The sequence below is a fragment of the Pleurodeles waltl genome, chromosome 8 (assembly GCF_031143425.1).
Source record: "Pleurodeles waltl isolate 20211129_DDA chromosome 8, aPleWal1.hap1.20221129, whole genome shotgun sequence".
In the NCBI taxonomy this organism is placed as follows: domain Eukaryota; kingdom Metazoa; phylum Chordata; class Amphibia; order Caudata; family Salamandridae; genus Pleurodeles; species Pleurodeles waltl.
In genome coordinates, this window is record NC_090447.1 from 386,839,840 (window position 1) to 386,867,100 (window position 27,261).

Here is a 27,261-nt window from a genome sequence, read left to right on the forward strand (position 1 = left end):
CCTACCTGTAGATTTTGGCCTCTAGCTCAGCTGGCACCTAGGGTAACCTACCAAACCTGTGCATTTCTGAAAACTAGAGACGTAGGGGAATCCAAGGAGGGGTGACTTGCGGGGCTCGGACCAGGTTCTGTTACCCAGAATCCTTTGCAAACCTTAAAATTTGGCTAAAAAAACACATGTCCCTGACATTTCTGTGGCAGAAAGTTCTGGAATCTGAGAGGAGCTACAAATTTCCTTCCACCCAGCGTTCCCCCAAGTCTCCCGATAAAAATTATACCTCACTTGCGTGGGTAGGCCTAGCGCCGGTGACAGGAAACACCCCAAAGCGCAACGTGGACACATCCTAAATTTTGGAAAAAAACAGAGGTGTTTTTTGCAAAGTGCCTACCTGTAGATATTGGCCTGTAGCTCAGCCGGCACCTAGGGAAACCTACCAAACCTGTGCATTTCTGAAAACTAGAGACCTAGGGGAATCCAAGGAGGGGTGACTTGCGGGGCTCGGACCAGGTTCTGTTACCCAGAATCCTTTGCAAACCTCAAAATTTGGCTAAAAAAACATGTTCCTCACATTTCTGTGGCAGAAAGTTCTGGAATCTGAGAGAAGCTACAAATCTCCTTCCACCCAGCGTTCCCCCAAGTCTCCCGATAAAAATGATACCTCACTTGCGTGGGTAGGCCTAGCGCCGGCGACAAGAAACACCCCAAAGCGCAACGTGGACACATCCTAAATTTTTGAAAAAAACAGAGGTGTTTTTTGCGAAGTGCCTACCTGTAGATTTTGGCCTGTAGCTCAGCCGGCACCTACGGAAACCTACCAAACCTGTGCATTTCTGAAAACTAGAGACCTTGGGGAATCCAAGGAGGGGTGACGTGCGGGGCTCGGACCAGGTTCTGTTACCCAGAATCCTTTGCAAACCTCACAATTTGGCTAAAAAAACACATGTTCCTCACATTTCTGTGGCAGAAAGTTCTGGAATCTGAGAGGAGCTACAAATCTCCTTCCACCCAGCGTTCCCCCAAGTCTCCCGATAAAAATTATACCTCACTTGCGTGGGTAGGCCTAGCGCCGGCGACAGGAAACACCCCAAAGCGCAACGTGGACACATCCTAAATTTTGGAAAAAAACGGAGGTGTTTTTTGCGAAGTGCCTACCTGTAGATTTTGGCCTCTAGCTCAGCTGGCACCTAGGGTAACCTACCAAACCTGTGCATTTCTGAAAACTAGAGACCTAGGGGAATCCAAGGAGAGGTGACTTGCGGGGCTCGGACCAGGTTCTGTTACCCAGAATCCTTTGCAAACCTTAAAATTTGGCTAAAAAAACACATGTCCCTCACATTTCTGTGGCAGAAAGTTCTGGAATCTGAGAGGAGCTACAAATTTCCTTCCACCCAGCGTTCCCCCAAGTCTCCCGATAAAAATGATACCTCACTTGCGTGGGTAGGCCTAGCGCCGGTGACAGGAAACATCCCAAAGCGCAACGTGGACACATCCTAAATTTTGGAAAAAAACGGAGGTGTTTTTTGCGAAGTGCCTACCTGTAGAATTTGGCCTGTAGCTCAGCCGGCACCTACGGAAACCTACCAAACCTGTGCATTTCTGAAAACTAGAGACCTAGGGGAATCCAAGGAGGGGTGACTTGCGGGGCTCGGACCAGGTTCTGTTACCCAGAATCCTTTGCACACCTCAAAATTTGGCTAAAAAAACACATGTTCCTCACATTTCTGTGGCAGAAAGTTCTGGAATCTGAGAGAAGCTACAAATCTCCTTCCACCCAGCGTTCCCCCAAGTCTCCCGATAAAAATGATACCTCACTTGCGTGGGTAGGCCTAGCGCCGGCGACAAGAAACACCCCAAAGCGCAACGTGGACACATCCTAATTTTTGGAAAAAAACAGAGGTGTTTTTTGCGAAGTGCCTACCTGTAGATTTTGGCCTGTAGCTCAGCCGGCACCTACGGAAACCTACCAAACCTGTGCATTTCTGAAAACTAGAGACCTTGGGGAATCCAAGGAGGGGTGACGTGCGGGGCTCGGACCAGGTTCTGTTACCCAGAATCCTTTGCAAACCTCACAATTTGGCTAAAAAAACACATGTTCCTCACATTTCTGTGGCAGAAAGTTCTGGAATCTGAGAGGAGCTACAAATCTCCTTCCACCCAGCGTTCCCCCAAGTCTCCCGATAAAAATTATACCTCACTTGCGTGGGTAGGCCTAGCGCCGGCGACAGGAAACACCCCAAAGCGCAACGTGGACACATCCTAAATTTTGGAAAAAAACGGAGGTGTTTTTTGCGAAGTGCCTACTTGTAGATTTTGGCCTTTAGCTCAGCTGGCACCTAGGGTAACCTACCAAACCTGTGCATTTCTGAAAACTAGAGACCTAGGGGAATCCAAGGAGGGGTGACTTGCGGGGCTCGGACCAGGTTCTGTTACCCAGAATCCTTTGCAAACCTCACAATTTGGCTAAAAAAACACATGTTCCTCACATTTCTGTGGCAGAAAGTTCTGTAATCTGAGAGGAGCTACAAATCTCCTTCAACCCAGCGCTCCCCTAAGTCTCCCGATAAAAATGATACCTCACTTGCGTGGGTAGGCCTAGCGCCGGCGACAGGAAACACCCCAAAGCGCAACGTGGACACATCCTAAATTTTGGAAAAAAACGGAGGTGTTTTTTGCGAAGTGCCTACCTGTAGATTTTGGCCTCTAGCTCAGCTGGCACCTAGGGTAACCTACCAAACCTGTGCATTTCTGAAAACTAGAGACGTAGGGGAATCCAAGGAGGGGTGACTTGCGGGGCTCGGACCAGGTTCTGTTACCCAGAATCCTTTGCAAACCTTAAAATTTGGCTAAAAAAACACATGTCCCTGACATTTCTGTGGCAGAAAGTTCTGGAATCTGAGAGGAGCTACAAATTTCCTTCCACCCAGCGTTCCCCCAAGTCTCCCGATAAAAATTATACCTCACTTGCGTGGGTAGGCCTAGCGCCGGTGACAGGAAACACCCCAAAGCGCAATGTGGACACATCCTAAATTTTGGAAAAAAACGGAGGTGTTTTTTGCGAAGTGCCTACTTGTAGATTTTGGCCTTTAGCTCAGCTGGCACCTAGGGTAACCTACCAAACCTGTGCATTTCTGAAAACTAGAGACCTAGGGGAATCCAAGGAGGGGTGACTTGCGGGGCTCGGACCAGGTTCTGTTACCCAGAATCCTTTGCAAACCTCAAAATTTGGCTAAAAAAACACATGTCCCTCACATTTCTGTGGCAGAAAGTTCGGGAATCTGAGAGGAGCTACAAATTTCCTTCCACCCAGCGTTCCCCCAAGTCTTCCGATAAAAATGATACCTCACTTGCGTGGGTAGGCCTAGCGCCGGCGACAGGAAACACCCCAAAGCGCAACGTGGACACATCCTAAATTTTTGAAAAAAACAGAGGTGTTTTTTGCGAAGTGCCTACCTGTAGATTTTGACCTGTAGCTCTGCCGGCACCTAGGGAAACCTACCAAACCTGTGCATTTCTGAAAACTAGAGACCTAGGGGAATCCAAGGAGGGGTGACTTGCGTGGCTCGGACCAGGTTCTGTTACCCAGAATCCTTTGCAAACCTCAAAATTTGGCTAAAAAAACACATGTTCCTCACATTTCTGTGGCAGAAAGTTCTGGAATCTGAGAGGAGCTACAAATCTCCTTCCACCCAGCGTTCCCCCACGTCTCCCGATAAAAATGATACCTCACTTGCGTGGGTAGGCCTAGCGCCTGCGACAGGAAACACCCCAAAGCGCAACGTGGACACATCCAAAATTTTGGGAGAAAACAGTGTCTAACTGTGGATTTTGGCCTGTAGCTCACCCGGCACCTAGGGAAACCTACCAAACCTGTGCTTTTCTGAAAACTAGAGACCTAGGGGAATCCAAGGAGGGGTGACTTGCGGGGCTCGGACCAGGTTCTGTTACCCAGAATCCTTTGCAAACCTCAAAGATTTGGCTAAAAAAACACATGTTCCTCATATTTCTGTGGCAGAAAGTTCTGGAATCTGAGAGGAGCTACAAATTTCCTTCCACCCAGCGTTCCCCCAAGTATCCCGATAAAAATGATACCTCACTTGCGTGGGTAGGCCTAGCGCCGGCGACAGGAAACACCCCAAAGCGCAACGTGGACACATCCTAAATTTTTTTTAAAATAGAGGTGTTTTTTGCGAAGTGCCTACCTGTAGATTTTGGCCTGTAGCTCAGCCGGCACCTAGGGAAACCTACCAAACCTGTGCATTTCTGAAAACTAGAGACCTAGGGGAATCCAAGGAGGGGTGACTTGCGGGGCTCGGACCAGGTTCTGTTACCCAGAATCCTTTGCAAACCTCAAAATTTGGCTAAAAAAACACATGTTCCTCACATTTCTGTGGCAGAAAGTTCTGGAATCTGAGAGGAGCTACAAATCTCCTTCCACCCAGCGTTCCCCCAAGTCTCCCGATAAAAATGATACCTCACTTGCGTGGGTAGGCCTAGCGCCTGCGACAGGAAACACCCCAAAGCGCAACGTGGACACATCCTAAATTTTGGAAAAAAACGGAGGTGTTTTTTGCAAAGTGCCTACCTGTAGATTTTGGCTTCTAGCTCAACCGGCAGCTAGGGAAACCTACCAAACCTGTGCATTTCTGAAAACTAGAGACCAAGGGGAATCCAAGGAGGGGTGACTTGCGGGGCTCAGACAAGGTTCTGTTACCCAGAATCCTTTGCAAACCTCAAAATTTGGCTAAAAAAACACATGTCCCTCACATTTCTGTGGCAGAAAGTTCTGGAATCTGAGAGGAGCTACAAATTTCCTTCCACCCAGCGTTCCCCCAAGTCTCCCGATAAAAATGATACCTCTCTTGCGTGGGTAGGCCTAGAGCCGGCGACAGGAAACACCCCAAAGCGCAACGTGGACACATCCTAAATTTTGGAAAAAAACAGAGGTGTTTTTTGCAAAGTGCCTACCTGTAGATATTGGCCTGTAGCTCAGCCGGCACCTAGGGAAACCTACCAAACCTGTGCATTTCTGAAAACTAGAGACCTAGGGGAATCCAAGGAGGGGTGACTTGCGGGGCTCGGACCAGGTTCTGTTACCCAGAATCCTTTGCAAACCTCAAAATTTGGCTAAAAAAACATGTTCCTCACATTTCTGTGGCAGAAAGTTCTGGAATCTGAGAGAAGCTACAAATCTCCTTCCACCCAGCGTTCCCCCAAGTCTCCCGATAAAAATGATACCTCACTTGCGTGGGTAGGCCTAGCGCCGGCGACAAGAAACACCCCAAAGCGCAACGTGGACACATCCTAAATTTTTGAAAAAAACAGAGGTGTTTTTTGCGAAGTGCCTACCTGTAGATTTTGGCCTGTAGCTCAGCCGGCACCTACGGAAACCTACCAAACCTGTGCATTTCTGAAAACTAGAGACCTTGGGGAATCCAAGGAGGGGTGACGTGCGGGGCTCGGACCAGGTTCTGTTACCCAGAATCCTTTGCAAACCTCACAATTTGGCTAAAAAAACACATGTTCCTCACATTTCTGTGGCAGAAAGTTCTGGAATCTGAGAGGAGCTACAAATCTCCTTCCACCCAGCGTTCCCCCAAGTCTCCCGATAAAAATTATACCTCACTTGCGTGGGTAGGCCTAGCGCCGGCGACAGGAAACACCCCAAAGCGCAACGTGGACACATCCTAAATTTTGGAAAAAAACGGAGGTGTTTTTTGCGAAGTGCCTACCTGTAGATTTTGGCCTCTAGCTCAGCTGGCACCTAGGGTAACCTACCAAACCTGTGCATTTCTGAAAACTAGAGACCTAGGGGAATCCAAGGAGGGGTGACTTGCGGGGCTCGGACCAGGTTCTGTTACCCAGAATCCTTTGCAAACCTCAAAATTTGGCTAAAAAAACACATGTTCCTCACATTTCTGTGGCAGAAAGTTCTGGAATCTGAGAGAAGCTACAAATCTCCTTCCACCCAGCGTTCCCCCAAGTCTCCCGATAAAAATGATACCTCACTTGCGTGGGTAGGCCTAGCGCCGGCGACAAGAAACACCCCAAAGCGCAACGTGGACACATCCTAATTTTTGGAAAAAAACAGAGGTGTTTTTTGCGAAGTGCCTACCTGTAGATTTTGGCCTGTAGCTCAGCCGGCACCTACGGAAACCTACCAAACCTGTGCATTTCTGAAAACTAGAGACATTGGGGAATCCAAGGAGGGGTGACGTGCGGGGCTCGGACCAGGTTCTGTTACCCAGAATCCTTTGCAAACCTCACAATTTGGCTAAAAAAACACATGTTCCTCACATTTCTGTGGCAGAAAGTTCTGGAATCTGAGAGGAGCTACAAATCTCCTTCCACCCAGCGTTCCCCCAAGTCTCCCGATAAAAATTATACCTCACTTGCGTGGGTAGGCCTAGCGCCGGCGACAGGAAACACCCCAAAGCGCAACGTGGACACATCCTAAATTTTGGAAAAAAACGGAGGTGTTTTTTGCGAAGTGCCTACCTGTAGATTTTGGCCTCTAGCTCAGCTGGCACCTAGGGTAACCTACCAAACCTGTGCATTTCTGAAAACTAGAGACCTAGGGGAATCCAAGGAGGGGTGACTTGCGGGGCTCGGACCAGGTTCTGTTACCCAGAATCCTTTGCAAACCTTAAAATTTGGCTAAAAAAACACATGTCCCTCACATTTCTGTGGCAGAAAGTTCTGGAATCTGAGAGGAGCTACAAATTTCCTTCCACCCAGCGTTCCCCCAAGTCTCCCGATAAAAATGATACCTCACTTGCGTGGGTAGGCCTAGCGCCGGTGACAGGAAATACCCCAAAGCGCAACGTGGACACATCCTAAATTTTGGAAAAAAACGGAGGTGTTTTTTGCGAAGTGCCTACCTGTAGATTTTGGCCTCTAGCTCAGCTGGCACCTAGGGTAACCTACCAAACCTGTGCATTTCTGAAAACTAGAGACCTAGGGGAATCCAAGGAGGGGTGACTTGCGGGGCTCGGACCAGGTTCTGTTACCCAGAATCCTTTGCAAACCTCAAAATTTGGCTAAAAAAACACATGTTCCTCACATTTCTGTGGCAGAAAGTTCTGGAATCTGAGAGAAGCTACAAATCTCCTTCCACCCAGCGTTCCCCCAAGTCTCCCGATAAAAATGATACCTCACTTGCGTGGGTAGGCCTAGCGCCGGCGACAAGAAACACCCCAAAGCGCAACGTGGACACATCCTAATTTTTGGAAAAAAACAGAGGTGTTTTTTGCGAAGTGCCTACCTGTAGATTTTGGCCTGTAGCTCAGCCGGCACCTACGGAAACCTACCAAACCTGTGCATTTCTGAAAACTAGAGACATTGGGGAATCCAAGGAGGGGTGACGTGCGGGGCTCGGACCAGGTTCTGTTACCCAGAATCCTTTGCAAACCTCACAATTTGGCTAAAAAAACACATGTTCCTCACATTTCTGTGGCAGAAAGTTCTGGAATCTGAGAGGAGCTACAAATCTCCTTCCACCCAGCGTTCCCCCAAGTCTCCCGATAAAAATTATACCTCACTTGCGTGGGTAGGCCTAGCGCCGGCGACAGGAAACACCCCAAAGCGCAACGTGGACACATCCTAAATTTTGGAAAAAAACGGAGGTGTTTTTTGCGAAGTGCCTACCTGTAGATTTTGGCCTCTAGCTCAGCTGGCACCTAGGGTAACCTACCAAACCTGTGCATTTCTGAAAACTAGAGACCTAGGGGAATCCAAGGAGGGGTGACTTGCGGGGCTCGGACCAGGTTCTGTTACCCAGAATCCTTTGCAAACCTTAAAATTTGGCTAAAAAAACACATGTCCCTCACATTTCTGTGGCAGAAAGTTCTGGAATCTGAGAGGAGCTACAAATTTCCTTCCACCCAGCGTTCCCCCAAGTCTCCCGATAAAAATGATACCTCACTTGCGTGGGTAGGCCTAGCGCCGGTGACAGGAAATACCCCAAAGCGCAACGTGGACACATCCTAAATTTTGGAAAAAAACTGAGGTGTTTTTTGCGAAGTGCCTACCTGTAGAATTTGGCCTGTAGCTCAGCCGGCACCTACGGAAACCTACCAAACCTGTGCATTTCTGAAAACTAGAGACCTAGGGGAATCCAAGGAGGGGTGACGTGCGGGGCTCGGACCAGGTTCTGTTACCCAGAATCCTTTGCAAACCTCACAATTTGGCTAAAAAAACACATGTTCCTCACATTTCTGTGGCAGAAAGTTCTGGAATCTGAGAGGAGCTACAAATCTCCTTCAACCCAGCGTTCCCCCAAGTCTCCCGATAAAAATGATACCTCACTTGCGTGGGTAGGCCTAGCGCCGGCGACAGGAAACACCCCAAAGCGCAACGTGGACACATCCTAAATTTTGGAAAAAAACGGAGGTGTTTTTTGCGAAGTGCCTACCTGTAGATTTTGGCCTCTAGCTCAGCTGGCACCTAGGGTAACCTACCAAACCTGTGCATTTCTGAAAACTAGAGACGTAGGGGAATCCAAGGAGGGGTGACTTGCGGGGCTCGGACCAGGTTCTGTTACCCAGAATCCTTTGCAAACCTTAAAATTTGGCTAAAAAAACACATGTCCCTGACATTTCTGTGGCAGAAAGTTCTGGAATCTGAGAGGAGCTACAAATTTCCTTCCACCCAGCGTTCCCCCAAGTCTCCCGATAAAAATTATACCTCACTTGCGTGGGTAGGCCTAGCGCCGGTGACAGGAAACACCCCAAAGCGCAACGTGGACACATCCTAAATTTTGGAAAAAAACGGAGGTGTTTTTTGCGAAGTGCCTACTTGTAGATTTTGGCCTTTAGCTCAGCTGGCACCTAGGGTAACCTACCAAACCTGTGCATTTCTGAAAACTAGAGACCTAGGGGAATCCAAGGAGGGGTGACTTGCGGGGCTCGGACCAGGTTCTGTTACCCAGAATCCTTTGCAAACCTCAAAATTTGGCTAAAAAAACACATGTCCCTCACATTTCTGTGGCAGAAAGTTCGGGAATCTGAGAGGAGCTACAAATTTCCTTCCACCCAGCGTTCCCCCAAGTCTCCCGATAAAAATGATACCTCACTTGCGTGGGTAGGCCTAGCGCCGGCGACAGGAAACACCCCAAAGCGCAACGTGGACACATCCTAAATTTTTGAAAAAAACAGAGGTGTTTTTTGCGAAGTGCCTACCTGTAGATTTTGGCCTGTAGCTCAGCCGGCACCTAGGGAAACCTACCAAACCTGTGCTTTTCTGAAAACTAGAGACCTAGGGGAATCCAAGGAGGGGTGACTTGCGGGGCTCGGACCAGGTTCTGTTACCCAGAATCCTTTGCAAACCTCAAAGATTTGGCTAAAAAAACACATGTTCCTCATATTTCTGTGGCAGAAAGTTCTGGAATCTGAGAGGAGCCACAAATTTCCTTCCACCCAGCGTTCCCCCAAGTCTCCCGATAAAAATGATACCTCACTTGCGTGGGTAGGTCTGCCGCCCGCAACAGGAAACACCCCAAAGCGCAACGTGGACACATCCCATTTTTTGAAAGAAAACAGTGCCTACCTGTGGATTTTGGCCTGTAGCTCAGACGGCACCTAGGGAAACCTACCAAACCTGTGCATTTCTGAAAACTAGAGACCTAGGGGAATCCAAGGAGGGGTGACTTGCGGGGCTCGGACCAGGTTCTGTTACCCAGAATCCTTTGCAAACCTCAAAATTTGGCTAAAAAAACACATGTTCCTCACATTTCTGTGGCAGAAAGTTCTGGAATCTGATAGGAGCCACAAATTTCCTTCCACCCAGCGTTCCCCCAAGTCTCCCGATAAAAATTATACCTCACTTGTGTGGGTGGGCCAGGTGCCTGCAACAGAATAATGCCCAAAACCTGAAGGGATAGCAGGGATAGCACAGCAAGTTTATAAGGGCATATTCTTTTATACATCTTTAGACGGACTCTGCTTTGGGGACCCACATAAGTGAGGTGTCGTTTTACTTGGGAGACTGAGGGGAAAACTGGGGAGTAGGAATTTTGTGCTGGAGCGGTGATCCTACTAAGAAAAATCAGGAAAATATGCTTTTTTATGCAAATTTTGAGGTTTACAGAGGAGTCTGGGTAAGAAAATGTTGGGGGAGCCACACAAGCCACACCTCCCTAGACTCCTTGGGGTGCCTAGTTTTAAAAAGTTTCTGGGTTTTGTAGGTTTCCCTACATGACGGCCACACCCAGGACCAAAAACATAGGTGGGCCCTCCCCCCTAAACACAGGTATTTTTGGAATATATCACTTTGATGTGTGCACATACGTCCGTGATGTGCCAAACACTAAAATTGTGAAAAGAAACACACTTAGGTTATGTGAAGAAGACCCCTCACCCACCAACCAAGTTGGTGGCATGCTTCATCATCGGGGTCCCACCGAGGCACCTAGCGTGTCTCAAGTGTGCTGCGACGCCTGATTACAGCGGAGCAGGTTTTGTCATTTGTACCACACATACTGGTTGGATTTGGCACGAGGGTGAGTGATGGTTCAGTAGATCAAATTTTATTAACAAGAGATTTCACAAAAGTGAAATGCACTGGTAATAACTGAAAGGCCAAAAAACTGAACCAATGACTCACAGCTCGTGAGCTGTAAAGCCACGACAAGGCACCAACCGCTTTACAGTCCATTCACACACCTTTCATACATGACATGCACTAGACCATTCACGCCGCCAGCCACGGGCCCAGCACATTACAAGACTCGCATCCACAGACAGCGCCAGTCAAGGGCCCATCACTTTCATACGCCCACATGCCTGATACAGCAATCACACCAGCTGATGAGTGTGTGGACTGGCGTTTGGCCGGCACTGCCAGCCAAGCGCCACCCCACCCACACCACCAGCCAAGCGCCACCCCACACACACCGCCAGCCCAGCGCCACCCCACACACACCGCCAGCCAAGCGCCACCCCACACACACCGCCAGCCAAGCGCCACCCCACACACACCGCCAGCCAAGCGCCACTCTACACATGCCATCCCCTTTTTTTTGTTTTTAAACAACAAAGAAACCACTAATCATAAATTAGTACAAAACTACAAACAAAAAAGCTCTAACTGAATACATGACTAATGCCAACCGTGAAACCGAACATATAAAAATATAAAACACCAGTTTACGCTCACGGAATTTCCCAATAATTCTTCTGTGTGTGGTAGCTCCTGAAACAGCCACCCACACACAGCCCAGGCTTTGAAGGACAATCAGGGCAGTACATCCTAGTCTCCTTCCTGATACCTCTTCGAGCACAGACTCTACATCTCTTAGCAGGAAAGTTTTTTTTGGCCGTGGGAGGAATGTGCTCAGCAAAGTGACAATCTTTCAATCTAGCCACATCCTCCACCACTGCTTCTCTAGGAACTCTTGCCTGTTCCAGCACAACAAGGCTAGCTATGATAGACTCCTGAAATTTCACAAATGTCATCCTTGACTCTGGAGAACTATCCTTAAACACAACAAAAGCATTAAAAGTTGCCAAGTGGAACAAGTGAAGCGCTAATTTCTTATACCACACATAAGACTTACGAGCAGCAGTGTAAGGTTCTAACCTCTGATCTACTCTATCAACACCACCCATGTGCTTATTATAGTCTAAGATGCACACAGGTTTGCGCACTTCGGCAACCTGACCCCAAACAGCCACAGGTGAAGTACTCTCATCATGGATGGTGCTTAGCATGTATACATCCCTCTTGTCTACAAATTTCAGAGCTAGCAGCTCATCATTCTGCAAGGCACTGCACTGTCCCTTCTCAAGTTTTTTACCGACAAGCTCTTTTGGATAGCCTTTCCGATTAGAGCGGATTGTGCCACAAGCAACAGTGTCCACTCTGAACAACTCCTTGAACAACCGAACTCCAGTGTAGAAGTTATCTACATATAAATGGTGACCTTTGTTAAACAGTCGTCTACCAAGTTCCCACACAATTTTCTCACTAACTCCAAAAGTGGGAGGACAACCAGGGGGGTCAATATTGGAATCCCTACCAGTGTAGACCCGGAAATTATCAACGTATCCTGTACTACTTTCTGACAGCATATACAATTTAATTCCATACCGTGCCCTCTTGCTAGGAATGTACTGCCTAAAAACCAAACGACCCTTGAACAGGACCAAAGACTCATCTACAGATATTTCTTTCCCTGGAACATAGATCTCTGAAAACCGATCTACCAAATGATCAAGGACAGGTCTAATCTTAAAAAGACGGTCAGAATCAGGATGATCTTGTGGCAAGGCTAAAGCATTATCTACAAAATGCAACATCCGAAGAAGAAGCTCATACCGATTACGACTCATGATGGCAGGAAATATAGCAGTTGCCATCAAGGGACTAGTAGACCAATATGAAGACAGCGACGGCTTCCTTATCAGCCCCATCAAAAAAGTTAAACCCAAGAACTTTTTCAACTCTTCCAGATTTGTGGGAATCCACCGGCTAGCTCTAGAGTGTGGCCTAAGTCTGGCAGCGTTGTCCCTCAAAAACTGCTCTGCATACAAATTAGGCCCTCATTCTGACCCTGGCGGTAGAGAACCGCCAGGGCCAACGGGGGCGGGAGCACCGCCAACAGGCCGGCGGTGCTCCCTTGGGCATTCTGACCGCGGCGCTTTGGCCGTGGTCAGAAAGGGAAAACCAGCAGTCTCCCGCCGGTTTTCCACTGCCCCTAAGAATCCTCCAAGGCGGCGCAGCTCGCTGCGCCGCCGAGGGGATTCTGACAATCCTTACCGCCATCCTGTTCCTGGCGGCTCGCCCGCCAGGAACAGGATGGCGGTAAGGATTGTCGTGGGGCCCCTGGGGGCCCCTGCAGTGCCCATGCCAATGGCATGGGCACTGCAGGGGCCCCCGTAAGAGGGCCCCGCTAGTATTTCACTGTCTGCATAGCAGACAGTGAAATACGCGACGGGTGCAGTAGCACCCGTCGCACCTTCCCACTCCGCCGGCTCGATTACGAGCCGGCATCCTCGTGGGAAGGGAGTTTTTCCCTGGGCTGGCGGGCGGTCTTTTGGAGACCGCCCGCCAGCCCAGGGAAAAACTCATAATACCCTCCGCGAACTTCTGACCGCGGAGAGGTATTATGGAGGGCGGCATCCTGGCGGGCGGCCTCCGCCGCCCGCCAGGGTCGTAATGAGGCCCTTAGTCTGCTCAACAATCTCTTCCAAAAATATATCGTCCATAAACAACTCAAAAAAGTTGACGGGCAAAAAGTTTTCCGTATTAACTCGACACCCTGGAAAACCAGTAAACGCAGGCAACTGTGGCTGCTCCATGTTTGGTGCAACCCATGCGTCAGGTCTTCCAATGGGAAGCCTTTCAGCCGCTGGCTCCTGCACCATTGGCACATCACTGTCCTCCTCTAAAACAGGCCCTTCATCAGCACTGAGAGTGGCTTCATCATCAGATGATTCATCTATTACAGAAAATTCACTTCCAGAATCCTGCACTTCCTCCTCTGCCTCAGATGCAGAGTCAGTCTCATATTCATGGTCAGAAGATGACTCAAAAAGCACACTAACAACCTGCTGAGCGGTCATCCTACGGCTGGCCATGATCCTTCCTACAAAAATTAACTGGACAAATACACCACCAACAACCAGCACTGTGTAAGATAAGTAACAAAGTATAGGTTTATCACTAAGAATTATAAACTCAAAAACTATACTGCTCACTTGCCTGAAAAAGCTTGACTCACCAGCAACTACTCTGCACAGCCACAGCAATCACCAACGATATCCCACTAAAAAGAGAAAAAAAAAAGCAAATTAGACATAAGACAACACAATAATTATTGTGCATAACTCTAAGGACAATTTCACACACAATCCTGCATTCAGTACACCACCTACAAACATGTCATTCATGCATTGCAACAATACTCACTTGGAGTAAATTTATTTACTTACCTAAAACATGCAACTACGCAAACCGCAGGACAACTACTGCCAAAACTGCAACAAGCCACAGCAAAGTCAGCAAAAGCTTTGAACTAGAACAAAAAGGAGAAAAACTGTTATTATCATAAAAGCAAATACTTCGCCAGTTGACAAACACTCCGCCACTAACCATTTTTTCATTTTCCCTTGTGTCTAGTCTTCTCTGCTTGGGGGAAGATGGGCCTAAAAAAAAATAGGCCAATCTACCCCCAAGGGGAGGGGGCAGAAATCGCCCAGATTACATTGCACCCTTTGGGGGGGGCGACCCTTGCCCAAGGGGCCACACCCCCACACAAAGCACACACACACATATAGGCCCTCATTCTGACCCTGGCGGTCGGTGATAAAGCGGCGGCCAACCCGCCAACAGGCCGGCGGTCCAAAATATGCAATTCTGACCCTGGCGGGAACCGCCAACACAGCATTAACACTCCGCCCGCCACGGCGGAACAAACAAACAGCGCGGCGGACCCCGCCAACAGCCAGGCGGCAGACAATGTACCGCCCACCCTATCACGACCCACCAATCCGCCACCTTTTCCGGGGCGGGAGCACCGCCGATAAAAACACTGCGGAAACAGACTACGAACGGGAAAACGCTCACCTCCACATACTCCACGCGAGATTCCGGCAGTATGGAACCCGAGTTACAGGTCATCCCCGCACTCCTATACCTGCTCCTGTACCAGGAGCACGCCCGGCGGCGCGGAAGACATCGGTGAGTACTGCACCTACGACACAGGGGAGGGAAAAGATTACCGGCACACACCCACCCACCCACACCCACTACAACACACACATCAATGCATTCCCACAGATCACTGTCACAACCCACAAACCCCCCCCTCCGAAATAATGCAAAGACCAAAAGAAGAGATCTTAAACGGGCAGATATATTGAAAAATGGACAACAGTAATCCAAATAAATAAATAAACTATGTACAAAATATATACATCTACTATATGTAGTCCAACCACTGTCCGTGGGCCACAGGGGTCCTGAGCAAAGGGGCAAGGCCCAGTCCCATGACAAGAACTCCACGGAGAGAACACTGCAGGGGCATCAGAAAGAAAAAAGGACAGGCACCTCAGGGGGAAGGGAAGGGGGGGCACCTCAGCCACTTGAGTACACGACGCCAGATCCACGAGGGGACTCCATGACCACTGGCCCATCCTGGGGAGAGCAAAGCCACAGTCCATACAGTCCATACAGTGGGTGGCCTGCCCACTGGGCCATCCTGGGGAGAGCAAAGCCACAGTCCATACAGTCCATACAGTGGGTGGCCTGCCCACTGGGCCATCCTGGGGAGAGCAAAGCCACAGTCCATACAGTGGGTGGCCTGCCCACTGGGCCATCCTGGGGAGAGCAAAGCCACAGTCCATACAGTCCATACAGTGGGTGGCCTGCCCACTGGGCCATCCTGGGGAGAGCAAAGCCACAGTCCATGTAGTCCATACAGTGGGTGGCCTGCACACTGGGCCATCCTGGGGAGTGCAAAGCCACAGTCCAAACAGTCCATAACAGACTCCACTGCCACTGGAGGAGGCATGTTGGCCACAGGACATCCTGCAGCCCTGCCCGAGACAGATCCTGCCCTGCCACGTCTGCCAAAGGGCCATCGGTTCTTGCCTGGAAGGGCCCAGTTCAGCGGTTCTTGAGACGGCGGTCCCCAGCGGAGCGGTGCTGGAGACGGCGGGGCCCAGTTCAGCGGTTCTTGCCTGGAAGGGCCCAGTTCAGCGGTTCCCTCCTTGAAGGGCCCAGTTCAGCGGTTCTTGCCTTGAAGGGCCCAGTTCAGCGGTTCCTGAGACGGCGGTCCCCAGCGGAGCGGTGCTGGAGACGGCGGGGCCCAGTTCAGCGGTTCCTGAGACGGCGGTCCCCAGCGGAGCGGAGCTGGAGACGGCGGGGCCCAGTTCAGCGGTTCTTGCCTTGAAGGGCCCAGTTCAGCGGTTCTTGCCTTGAAGGGCCCAGTTCAGCGGTTCCTGAGACGGCGGTCCCCAGCGGAGCGGTGCTGGAGACGGCGGGGCCCAGTTCAGCGGTTCCTGAGACGGCGGTCCCCAGCGGAGCGGTGCTGGAGACGGCGGGGCCCAGTTCAGCGGTTCTTGCCTTGAAGGGCCCAGTTCAGCGGTTCTTGCCTTGAAGGGCCCAGTTCAGCGGTTCCTGAGACGGCGGTCCCCAGCGGAGCGGTGCTGGAGACGGCGGGGCCCAGTTCAGCGGTTCCTGAGACGGCGGTCCCCAGCGGAGCGGTGCTGGAGACGGCGGGGCCCAGTTCAGCGGTTCTTGCCTTGAAGGGCCCAGTTCAGCGGTTCTTGAGACGGCGGTCCCCAGCGGAGCGGTGCTGGAGACGGCGGGGCCCAGTTCAGCGGTTCTTGCCTGGAAGGGCCCAGTTCAGCGGTTCCTGCCTTGAAGGGCCCAGTTCAGCGGTTCTTGCCTTGAAGGGCCCAGTTCAGCGGTTCTTGAGACGGCGGTCCCCAGCGGAGCGGTGCTGGAGACGGCGGGCCCAGTTCAGCGGTTCTTGAGACGGGGGTCCCCAGCGGAGCGGTGCTGGAGACGGCGGCCATTCTATGGCCAACTGCTCATTGCCTGGTGGTGCCGTCCTGGGCAGCGGGGATGGTGCTCCTTCAATGCCCACCTGGGCTGTGGGTGGTGGGGCCCTCCTGGCCAGCTGGGCTGGGTCCTCCCTGGGCAGCGGCTATGGGGGTGGTGGGCTCTCCCGGGACAGCTGTGCAGGTTCCTCCCTGGGCAGCGGCTATGGGGGTTGCGGGCTCCTCCTGGGCAGCTGTGACGGGTCCTCCATGGGCAGCAGGCCTGCTGCCTGACTTCTCCACCTTGCTGCCCTTGCCCTCCTTAGTCGGGAGTCTGTGGCCCTTTCCTCCCTTTGGAGCTGTGGCTGTTGACGGTGGCTGGCTAGTGTCCTGGGGGGATATAGAACCCGGGCTCCTGCGGCGCCCCTTCCGCCTTCTGCTCCTCTTCCCAGGGGGTGGGCTGGCTGTCCCCTTGCTGCTGGGCGAAGATCCAGACCTGCGGGCTGGTGGGCTCCAATACCCCTGCAACCTTGTCAAGGGGGCTGCAGGGCTGGTGGTGGCTGAGGTGCTCTTCTTACCCCGACGAGAAGGAGGGGGGGGCTCAGGGTCAGGAAAGAAGGTAGCAGTAGAGAGATAGATTTTCCTGGGACAATGGATAGTGGTAGGTACAGTGGGTATGGGAGTGGAGGGAGAGGATGTGGTTGTAGGCGAGACAAGTTTGCTGTCTTTGGGTGCAGGTGCAGGAGCGGGAGGCTGTCGTGAGGTGGATGGCTGTTGGGTGGGTGGGTGGCTGCGTTTGTGTGGTGTGGAAGAGGGGGTGACAGACACAGTGGGAGAGGACACAGGGGACGTGTAAATGGCAGTGGGGGTGGTGACTGCACGTGTGCGGACTGGACTGGAGGGTGTGCTGGTGATGGTAACACTGGCTGATGGTGAGGTGAATGAAGGTGTGAGTGTAGACGTCACAGGGAGGGAGGAGGGAGACGAGGAGGTGGGGGTCACAGAGGTGGTAGTGACTGTTGGCATGTCTGCATCGGAATGTTGCTTGTGTGAATGTCTGCGTGATCTGTGGTGCTTATGTTTGGATGAGCTGCTCTTGGGTGTTGAGGTGTGTGCAGGCTGGTCTGATGGTGTGGGTGGGACAGGCAGAGGAACAGGAGACTGGGAGGAGGGAGTTAGTAGAGGGAGGCAGGAGACAGGGACAATGGCTGCCGTCAGTGCTGAGGCCAGAGCCTGGAACGATCGCTGATGGGCAGCCTGACCCGAATGAATGCCCTCCAGGTACGCATTGCTGCGATGAACCTCCCTCTCCACCCCCTGGATGGCATTCAAAAGGGTAGTCTGCCCAACAATGAGCGTTCGGAGGAGGTCAATGACCTCCTCACTGAGGGCAGCGGGGGTAACAGGGGCAGGGCCTGAGGTGCCTGGGGCGAAGGAGATGCCCGGCTTCCTGGCAGAGCGGGCACGGGGCGAACGCTGAGGGGCTGCTGGGAGGGCGGAGATGGTGCGCTGGGTGGCGGCTGTACCTGTAATGGCGGGGGGAACGGATGGTGCCACCCCCGCAAGGGAGCTCCCTTCCGAGGACGTGTCCGTGTCGCTGCAGGGTCCAGTCGTCCCCGTTGTGGAGCTCCCCTCGCCCTCCGTCTCAGTGGTCCAGTCAGACTCTGTGGCATGGCCCTCCTGGGCCATGTGAGATGCAGCTCCCTCCTGCCCCGATGCCACTTCTCCTCCGCCTGATGATGCTGATGCACACAAGCACAGAAAGACAAACAAAAAGGGGGGGGGAGAGAGAAATAAAGAGATTTTGAGTACATGGATCACCGGTACAGTTAGCGGACATGACAGACACAGATGCCCCCTGCACTAAGTTGCGCACTTGGGGTCCCCTACGCATTCCGTGGAACATGCCCTAGATGCCTAGAGTTGACAACTGCACCCATGGATGACACGGCCCAGGGATGGCTGTACTGGCACACTACTGAGGGTGGTGGCTGGGGACACAGGGGCTTACGGGGGTGCCCAGCCTACAGATATCGCCCTGGCCTAGGGGGACCCACAGCCCTCCTCCCCCACCCAGACACCTCCACTGCGCGACAACAGAGTAGATTATGCTTGTACTCACCCCCTTGTGTCTGCTGTGCTGCCCTCACGCGCCCATCCAAATCAGGGTAGGCCACCGCCAGGATCCGGAACATCAGGGGGGTCAGTTGACGGCAGGCACCCCGCCTACGTTGGGAGGCCATCCCCAGCAGAGACTCAGCGGTCTTCTTGGTCCCGCGGCGGATGTCCTCCCACCTCTTGCGGCAGTGGGTGCCCCGTCGATGGTGGACCCCCAGGGTCCGGACTTCCTTGGCGATGGCACGCCAAATCCCGATCTTCTCACGGGCGCGGACCTATGTGACACGTACAGGGAGGGAGAAATACCACGTTCAAGTTTGTCTGCATTATCGTTGCCAGTGGCCCAACGCCCCCCATCCCCGCCAGGCCCCCCGCCAGGCCCAACATGCCCCTCATCCCCGCCAGGCCCCCCGCCAGGCCCCCCGCCAGGCCCAACACGCCCCCCATCCCCGCCAGGCCCCCCCGCCATGCCCCCCCGCCAGGCCCAACATGCCCCCCATCCCCGCCAGGCCCCCCGCCATGCCCCCGCCAGGCCCAACATGCCCCCCATCCCCGCCAGGCCCCCCGCCATGCCCCCCGCCAGGCCCAACATGCCCCCCATCCCCGCCAGGCCCAACATGCCCCCCATCCCTGCCAGGCCCCCCGCCATGACCCCCGCCAGGCCCAACATGCCCCCCATCCCCGCCAGGCCCCCCCGCCAGGCCCCCGCCAGGCCCAACATGCCCCCCATCCCCGCCAGGCCCCCCGCCAGGCCCCCCGCCAGGCCCCCCACCAGGCCCAACATGCCCCCCATCCCTGCTAGGCCCCCCGCCAGGCCCCCCGCCAGGCCCAACATGCCCCCCATCCCCGCCAGGCCCCCCGCCATGCCCCCCGCCAGGCCCAACATGCCCCCCATCCCCGCCAGGCCCCCAAGCCAGCCAGCGGCCCCAAATCCATATTGAATTAAACTCACTTGTTGGTCTGGAGGACCGTAGAGTAGCGCATACTGGGGGAAGACCCCATCCACAAGTTTCTCCAACTCTTCTCCAGTGAAGGCAGGGGCCCTTTCCCCAGGCGCAGCAGCCATTGTCCCTTCCAGACCGAGGTCACAGCAACACTTTTAGTATAGGTCCTCTCCTGTGAAAGTTCAAGTCGCAAGTGAATAAGTAGATAGAAAATGGCGGTTACTCCGCGGCGGTGCGTACCGCGGCGGTGCGTACCGCCACCCGCCGGCGCCCTTCGCCATTGGCTCCTGAAACCCATAGGCTTCAATGTTAACCAATGCGGCTTTGCGCCGCGGTCTTCGACCGCCTACCGCCGCGGTGTGCCACGCCAGCGCATTGACCTTACATCCCATTGTCACACTTCACAGGTCAGGCAGCCGCCATTTCGAGGGTCCACATGGCTCAATTTCAACTGCGTCACACAGGCCTAGGCCTTGCATAGCCACTCAGACACGCCATTCACTGCATAGAGAATCGTTTACTGTGCAAGCTGTGAGTACGTACTTGTGGGTTGCTTGATGTGTGCTCCATGTTGTCCTTCCTAGGCACCGTCCGCTGGGTTTGGCGAGGAGACGGATGAATCCTCCCGTGTACAGGCCGCTGGTGGACCTGTCGACAATGGAAGCACGCCACATTATCCTGACCTACCGGCTTGACCGTGCCACTATACATGAACTGTGTGGCCAGCTGGAGCCCGACCTGATGTCCCCCATCCGCCAACCCACAGGGATTCCCCCTCTGGTGCAGGTCCTGTCAGTACTCCACTTCTTGGCAAGTGGGTCATTTCAGACAACAGTGGGAATTGCTTCTGGGATGTCTCAGCCCATGTTTTTGAAGGTGTTATCCAGAGTGTTGTCGGCCCCGATGAAATACATGAGGAGCTACATCCTTTTCCCTGAGGTGGGCGAATTGGCTGCAGTTAAGGGTGATTTCTATGCCCTTGGACATATTCCCAACGTCATTGGTGCCATTGATGGGACCCATGTGGCTTTGGTTCCCCCAAGAGACAGGGAGCAGGTGTACAGGAACAGAAAAAGTTACCATTCCATGAACATCCAGGTGGTGTGTTTGGCTGACCAGTACATGCCAAATTCCCTGGGTCAGTGCATGACGCCTACATCCTAAGGAATAGCAGCATCCCTTACGTGATGGAACAGCTAGAGAGACACCGTGTATGGCTATTGGGGGACTCTGGGTACCCCAACCTGTCGTGGCTACTGACCCCAGTAAGGAATCCCCGGACCAGGGCAGAGGAACGGTACAATGAGGCCCATGGGCGTACTAGGAGGGTGATCGAACGCACCTTCGGCCTCCTAAAGGCCAGGTTTCGGTGCCTGCATATGACAGGTGGATCCCTAATGTACTCACCTAAGAAGGTGTGTCACATCATCGTGGCCTGCTGCATGCTTCACAACCTGGCTTTGCGCCGCCAGGTGCCTTTCCTGCAGGAGGATGGTCCAGATGATGGTGTTGTGGCAGCTGTGGAACCTGTGGAGAGTGAAGAGGAGGAAGACGACGGGGATGAAACAGACAACAGGGACAGAATCATTGCACAGTACTTCCAATAGGACACAGGTAACAATTCAAACATAATTTTGTTAATGTAAACTACTCTCCTGCATCTCTGCTGCCTGTCTATTTGCCCCAGTGTATGATGACTGAGTTGTGGCTTTTCCCTCCCTATTTCAGATATGGGGTCCCCACTACGAGTCCTGTGCTTCGTTTCCCCATGGACTACAGCTTTGTGGCAGCTGTTTGTTGACTTCATTATGTACAAGGACATATTTGCACTGTCATGTCAATTACAATATTTTGAATTCACAGCCAGACTCCAGATAGTTTTGTGCAAAATAGGTGTTTATTTCAGTGCTCAAAATGGGATGGGTGGTTTCAAGTGGGTGGGGGCTATGGTGAAGGAATGTCCATGGCAGAGTCCAGAGTAACAGTCACACAGGTGCATTGTCCATAGGCCTGTGGAGAGATGGAGCATGGGCAGTTCAAGGATGGACAGGGTGACAATGTGGGACAGTGGGATGACATCAGATGGTATCCTTTGCTGGCGGGGGTCTTGACATCCTACTCTGTCTTCTTGCGAGATCTCAGGGCCCTCTTGCGGGGTGGTTCTTCTCCTGCAGGAGGTGGGGGTCTGGTGGGCTGCTGTTGTGCGGGGGCCTCCTGTCCACTAGCGCCGGCGGAGGTGGTTGGCTGTTCTTGGTCCAGGCTAGTGGCAGGGGCCCTTTGTTGTTGTTGAGTGTCCGTCCTGGTGTTGATGAGTTCCTGCAGCAGCCCTACCATGGTAACCAGGGTGGAGGTGAGGGCTCTGATGTCCTCCCTGTACCCCCGATAGTGTTCCTCCTGCAGTACCTGGATCTCCTGGAAACGGGCCAGTACCGTCGCCATCGTCTCCTGGGAGCGGTTGTATGCTCCCATGATGGTGGTGAGGGCCTCGTGGATAGTGGGTTCCCTGGGCCCGTCCCCCCCCCTGTCGCACAGCTGCCCTCCGAGTTGCCCTGTTTCCCTGGGCCTCTGCCCCCTGGCCGGTGTGCCCACTACCACAGCCCCCAGGTCCCTGTTGTTGTTGGGGTGGTGGGTTATCCTGGGTGCCCTGTAGTGGTAGACACACCGCAGATTGACACGCCCTGGAGACAGAGGCATGGGCCCGCTGGGTGGGAGCTGTGCTGGTGTTCCCAGAGGGGTTTGGGTCTGTAGTGGCCTGTGCCTGTGTGAGGGGAACCGACTGTCCAGAGGTCCCCGATGGTCCGGGCTGGTCATCTGTGTCCAGGTCGACAGAGCTGCTGTCATCGCTGACGGCCTCTTGGGTGGGGGGTGTGGAGAATTCTGGGCCCTCCGTGGCGGTGTGTTGGCGGTCGGGTCCTGCAGGGGTATAGAGGTATGGTTATAGTTTCAATGTGTGCCATATGGGTGTATCTGTGGGTTCCCGTGTCCCCAAGTGCTGGCATTCATGTGTGGGGGCTTTGGTGAGGGTGGCTTGTGGGGGGGATGTGTATATGCATTAGGCATGCTTTGGTGATGGGTGTCCATGCTTAGTGGACGCATGCAGGCCTAGGTTTTGGGATGTGTGGGTTGTGATGGTGAGACATTGGCAGGGAATAGGTGTGCTGGGGGTGGGGGTGGGGGTGAGGATGGTGGTGGGGGTGAGGATGGTGGTGGGGTGAGGGTGGGGGTGAGGATGGGGGTGGGGGTGAGGGTGGGGTTCGAGGATGGGGGTGAGGGTTGGGGTATGATTTGGCATGCAGGTGGGGGGGAAGCAGTATTGAAGCTTCAACTTACCAGAATCCATTCCTCCGCCGACTCCTGCGAGGCCGTCAGGATGCAGGATGTTCATGACTTCCTTCTCCCATGTTGTAAATTGTGGGGGTTGAGGTGGGGGTCCTCCGCCAGTCTTCTGCACGGCGATGTTGTGCCTGGATACCATGGAACGCACCTTCCCCCGTAGGTCGTTCCATCGCTTCCTGATGTCTTCCCGATTTCTGGGGTGCTGTCCCACAGCGTTGACCCTGTCGACAATCCTCTGCCATAGCTCCGTCCTCCGGGCAATGCTGGTGTATTGGATCTGTGTGCCGAAGAGCTGGGGCTCTACCCGAACGATTTCCTCCACCATGACCCTGAGTTCTTCGTCTGAGAAGCGGGGGTGTCTTTGGGGTGCCATGGAGTGGTGTGTATGATGTGTGGGGTGGAGTATGTGTAGTTAAGTGTGTTGAGTGTGGTGGTGTGTGTTGTTTTGTGTGTGGATATTGTGTGGGTGATGGTGTAGTGTGCCTCTGTGTGATGGTGTTCTGTGATCGCTGCTGTGTCTCTCAGTGCTTCTTTTTGGATTTTGGTCGAAGGGGTTTGTGGGTGATGTGGGTGTGTGTTTTATGTTGTATTGTGTGTGTGGGAGTGGTGTGTGTATGTGTATCAGGTGTGTGGAATTCAAATCGTCCAATGTGGCTGAGTTTTGTTCGTTTATGTGTATTCTGACCGCGGCAGTGTGTACCGCCAATGGAAAACCGCGTTTGAAAGACCGCCGCGTGGATTCGTGGGTCGTAATGGCATGGGCGTATTTCTGTTGGCGTGACGGTGGAGGTTTTGTCACCTCCACTTTTCCGCCGACCGCTGGTCTGGCGGTCTGTTGTGGCTGTCGGATTTTCGGAGGTTTGGCTGCTGCGGGTCAGAATGACCGTGGCGGGTTACCGCGACCGCGGCGGAATTATGGAGGATTTCTGACCGGCGGTAGGCGCCTTTTACCGCCGAGGTCAGAATGACCACCATAGTATCCCTGGCGCTATGGGGATTCTGCCCTCCTTGGGGACAGAAAGGCCTAAAAAATAGGCATATCTGCCCCCAAGGGGGGCAGAACTGCCCAAAAATACATGTGGGCCCCTGGGGGCGACCCTTGCCCAAGGGGCCGCCCCCCAACACAAAAAATTAAAACCAACAATAAAATCCCTGGTGTCTAGTGGCTTTCTGCCCCCCTTGGGGGCAGATCGGTGTAAAAATAGGGCCAATCTGCCCCCAAGGGGGGCAGAAACGATGATAAATACATTGCGCCCCCGGAGGGAGCGACCCTTGCCCAAGGGGCCACCCCCCAACACAAAGCACACATACAAACATATCTTTCTGGTGCTATTGGGATTCTGCCCCCCTTGGGGGCAGAAAGGCCTAAAAAAAATAGGCCTCTCTGCCCCCAAGGGGGGCAGAACTGCCCAAAAATACATGTGGGCCCCTGGGGGTGACCCTTGCCCAAGGGGCCGCCCCCCAACACAAAAAATAAAAACCAACAATAAAATCCCTGGTGTCTAGTGGCTTTCTGCCCCCCTTGGGGGCAGATCGGCCTAAAAATAGGGCCAATCTGCCCCCAAGGGGGCCAGAAACGACAATAAATACATTGCGCCCCTGGGGGGAGCGACCCTTGCCCAAGGGGCCACCCCCCAACACAAAGCACACATACATACATACTATTTCTGGCGCTATTGGGATTTTGCCCCCCTTGGGGGCAGAAAGGCCTAAAAAAAATAGGCCTCTCTGCCCCCAAGGGGGGCAGAACTGCCCAAAAATACATGAGGGCCCCTGGGGGCGACCCTTGCCCAAGGGGCCGCCCCCCAACACAAAAAATAAAAATCAACAATAAAATCCCTGGTGTCTAGTGGCTTTCTGCCCCCCTTGGGGGCAGATCGGCCTAAAAATAGGGCCAATCTGCCCCCAAGGGGGGCTGAAACGACAATAAATACATTGCGCCTCCGGGGGGAGCGACCCTTGCCCAAGGGGCCACCCCCCAACACAAAGCACACATACATACATACTATTTCTGGCGCTATTGGGATTCTGCCCCCCTTGGGGGCAGAAAGGCCTAAAAAAAATAGGCCTCTCTGCCCCCAAGGGGGGCAGAACTGCCCAAAAATACATGAGGGCCCCTGGGGGCGACCCTTGCCCAAGGGGCCGCCCCCCAACACAAAAAATAAAAATCAACAATAAAATCCCTGGTGTCTAGTGGCTTTCTGCCCCCCTTGGGGGCAGATCGGCCTAAAAATAGGGCCAATCTGCCCCCAGGGGGGGCAGAAACGACGTAAAATACATTTGCCCCCAAACGGGAGCGACCCTTGCCCAAGGGGTCGCTCCCCTACACTAATAAGCACTCAACAGAGAAATCCCTGGTGTCTAGTGGGCATTCCTGCTGCCCGATCGCATCGCGATCGGGCAGCAGGAATGCTCAAAGAGACATCAAGGGAAAGGAAAACCCTTTCCTTTCCCTCGATGCCTCTCTCAGAGCACCCCCACCCCGCACGAAGGTGAAATACTCACCTTCTCCCTTGACGCGCTGGAAGCAAATGGCTTCCAGCGCGTCTTTCCCCCTTTCCATGAAATCAGCGCGCGATCGTGCGCTGACGTCATGGGGGGGGGCGGGGGGGTGGGCGTGAAAGGGGAAGGGATTCCCCTTTCAGCCCTGGCCTGGGGGTGTTGGGGGGCGGCCCTCGGGGGAAGCGCTAGCGCTTCCCCCGACTGCCAGTCCCAGGACGTAATGGTTACGTCCATGGCGCCACACAGGCGCTGCCATGGACGTAACCATTACGTCCCTGGCGGGGAAGGGGTTAACATTGAAAACAGCAAAACACAAAACCAATCGGCATGGAGAGGTCAGAGTGAGAAAAGAACTCCCATCCATGGGGTTATGTTGTCGAGGGGGATTTCAACATCAGGGGGTTGCATACCTTAAGTGGGGGGAATGCAGGGGGAAGTCTTAAATCTGGAATAAACGAAGAGCCCTTGTGCAGTGATGGCATGAGAAGAGTGGGAGCCCCTGGAGAGGAAATGCACCAGGGGTCCCCAAATGTCCTGAGAACTTGCCCTGTTGTCTGTCAACACATCATCCAAACACTCCATAGAGAGTGCTTTCCGAGCCTGCCATGCCATTGTGACAGAGACAGGGCCTTGGGCTTCTTCCACGCTGCTGCAAGTGCCATTTTAGCCACCCCCAAACAGAGCCACATGATTGAGCGATCCTCTATTGTCTGTGGGGCTGCAGAGACCTAATAATACACTTTCCAGCATATTAGGGATGGGATAGCCTAGAATTTCTTCAATTTGTGCCAGTATTTTGTTCCAGTAAGGGTGAATTGACAGGCAATCCCACCATATGTGGCGGAAAACTCCCAGCATCCCTCAACCCCTCCAACAGGTTTTGTGCGTGCCAGGGTAGGTGTTTTTGACTTTCTCAGGGTGCAGGTAGCAGTCACAGAAAAGTTTAAAATGTGCCTCCCGGAGCCCCATGGATCCATTAAACTTAGGGATGTTTCTGTATAGCTTAGTCCAAAGCTTTTTACTCATAATATTGTCAGACCTTGGTCACAAAATGTGATGTGGAGGGTGAGTGGGGGACCATCTACTGGCTGTAATAGGGCATAAAGAGCAGAGATACAGCCTCTAGAAGCCCCAGCCTGTGGAACAAAATGCTCCACTGGTAATAAGTCCCTTGTGGCTGCTGCACGTATGCTAGGTTGAGACACCCATGGCCTGATTTAAGAAAAGTGAAGCCGCACCCAGTGCAGTGCCACTTTTCTTGTGCCCCTTAGCACCACCCTAACACTACCATGTGTGCGCCATTTATAATTTGTGGCGCACCATGGCAGTAGTTAAGGGAACTAGAGTCAAAAGTTTGGACGCTAGTTTGAGCTCTGCAGGATTAGCGTCAAAACATTTGGGTCATGTACTTATGTGGGCTCATAAATATGCCATTTCAATCAGTATTTGCTGACAGTAGATGCATACCTAATTCTGCAGTTCAAACTTTTATCAGACCAAATTAACTTGATAAGTAGCATTTCTATGTGATACGTCTTCACATATTTTTGATGACTGTCACAGTAATCAGGTCCTCATTATTCATAATATATTTGAAAAAAATCATATGTGAAGATATCTTGATATGTGGAAATTGTTTAATGCTACATCTCAAGAGTGGCAAATGGTTTTACTGATATTACCTTAAAAAGAATTGGTGAATATTTGGTCACCTCTAACATGACCTGACATTGTGTGCTCAATATCTACTTCAAATTTGTCATCCTCGTCATGTTCAGGTGGAATTGCACAGTCAATCCCCATGGGGCATATGCCTTCAGACGTATGTTTCATAATATTGCACAGACTAATATCATCTTACAACCCATTGGTGGTGAGCA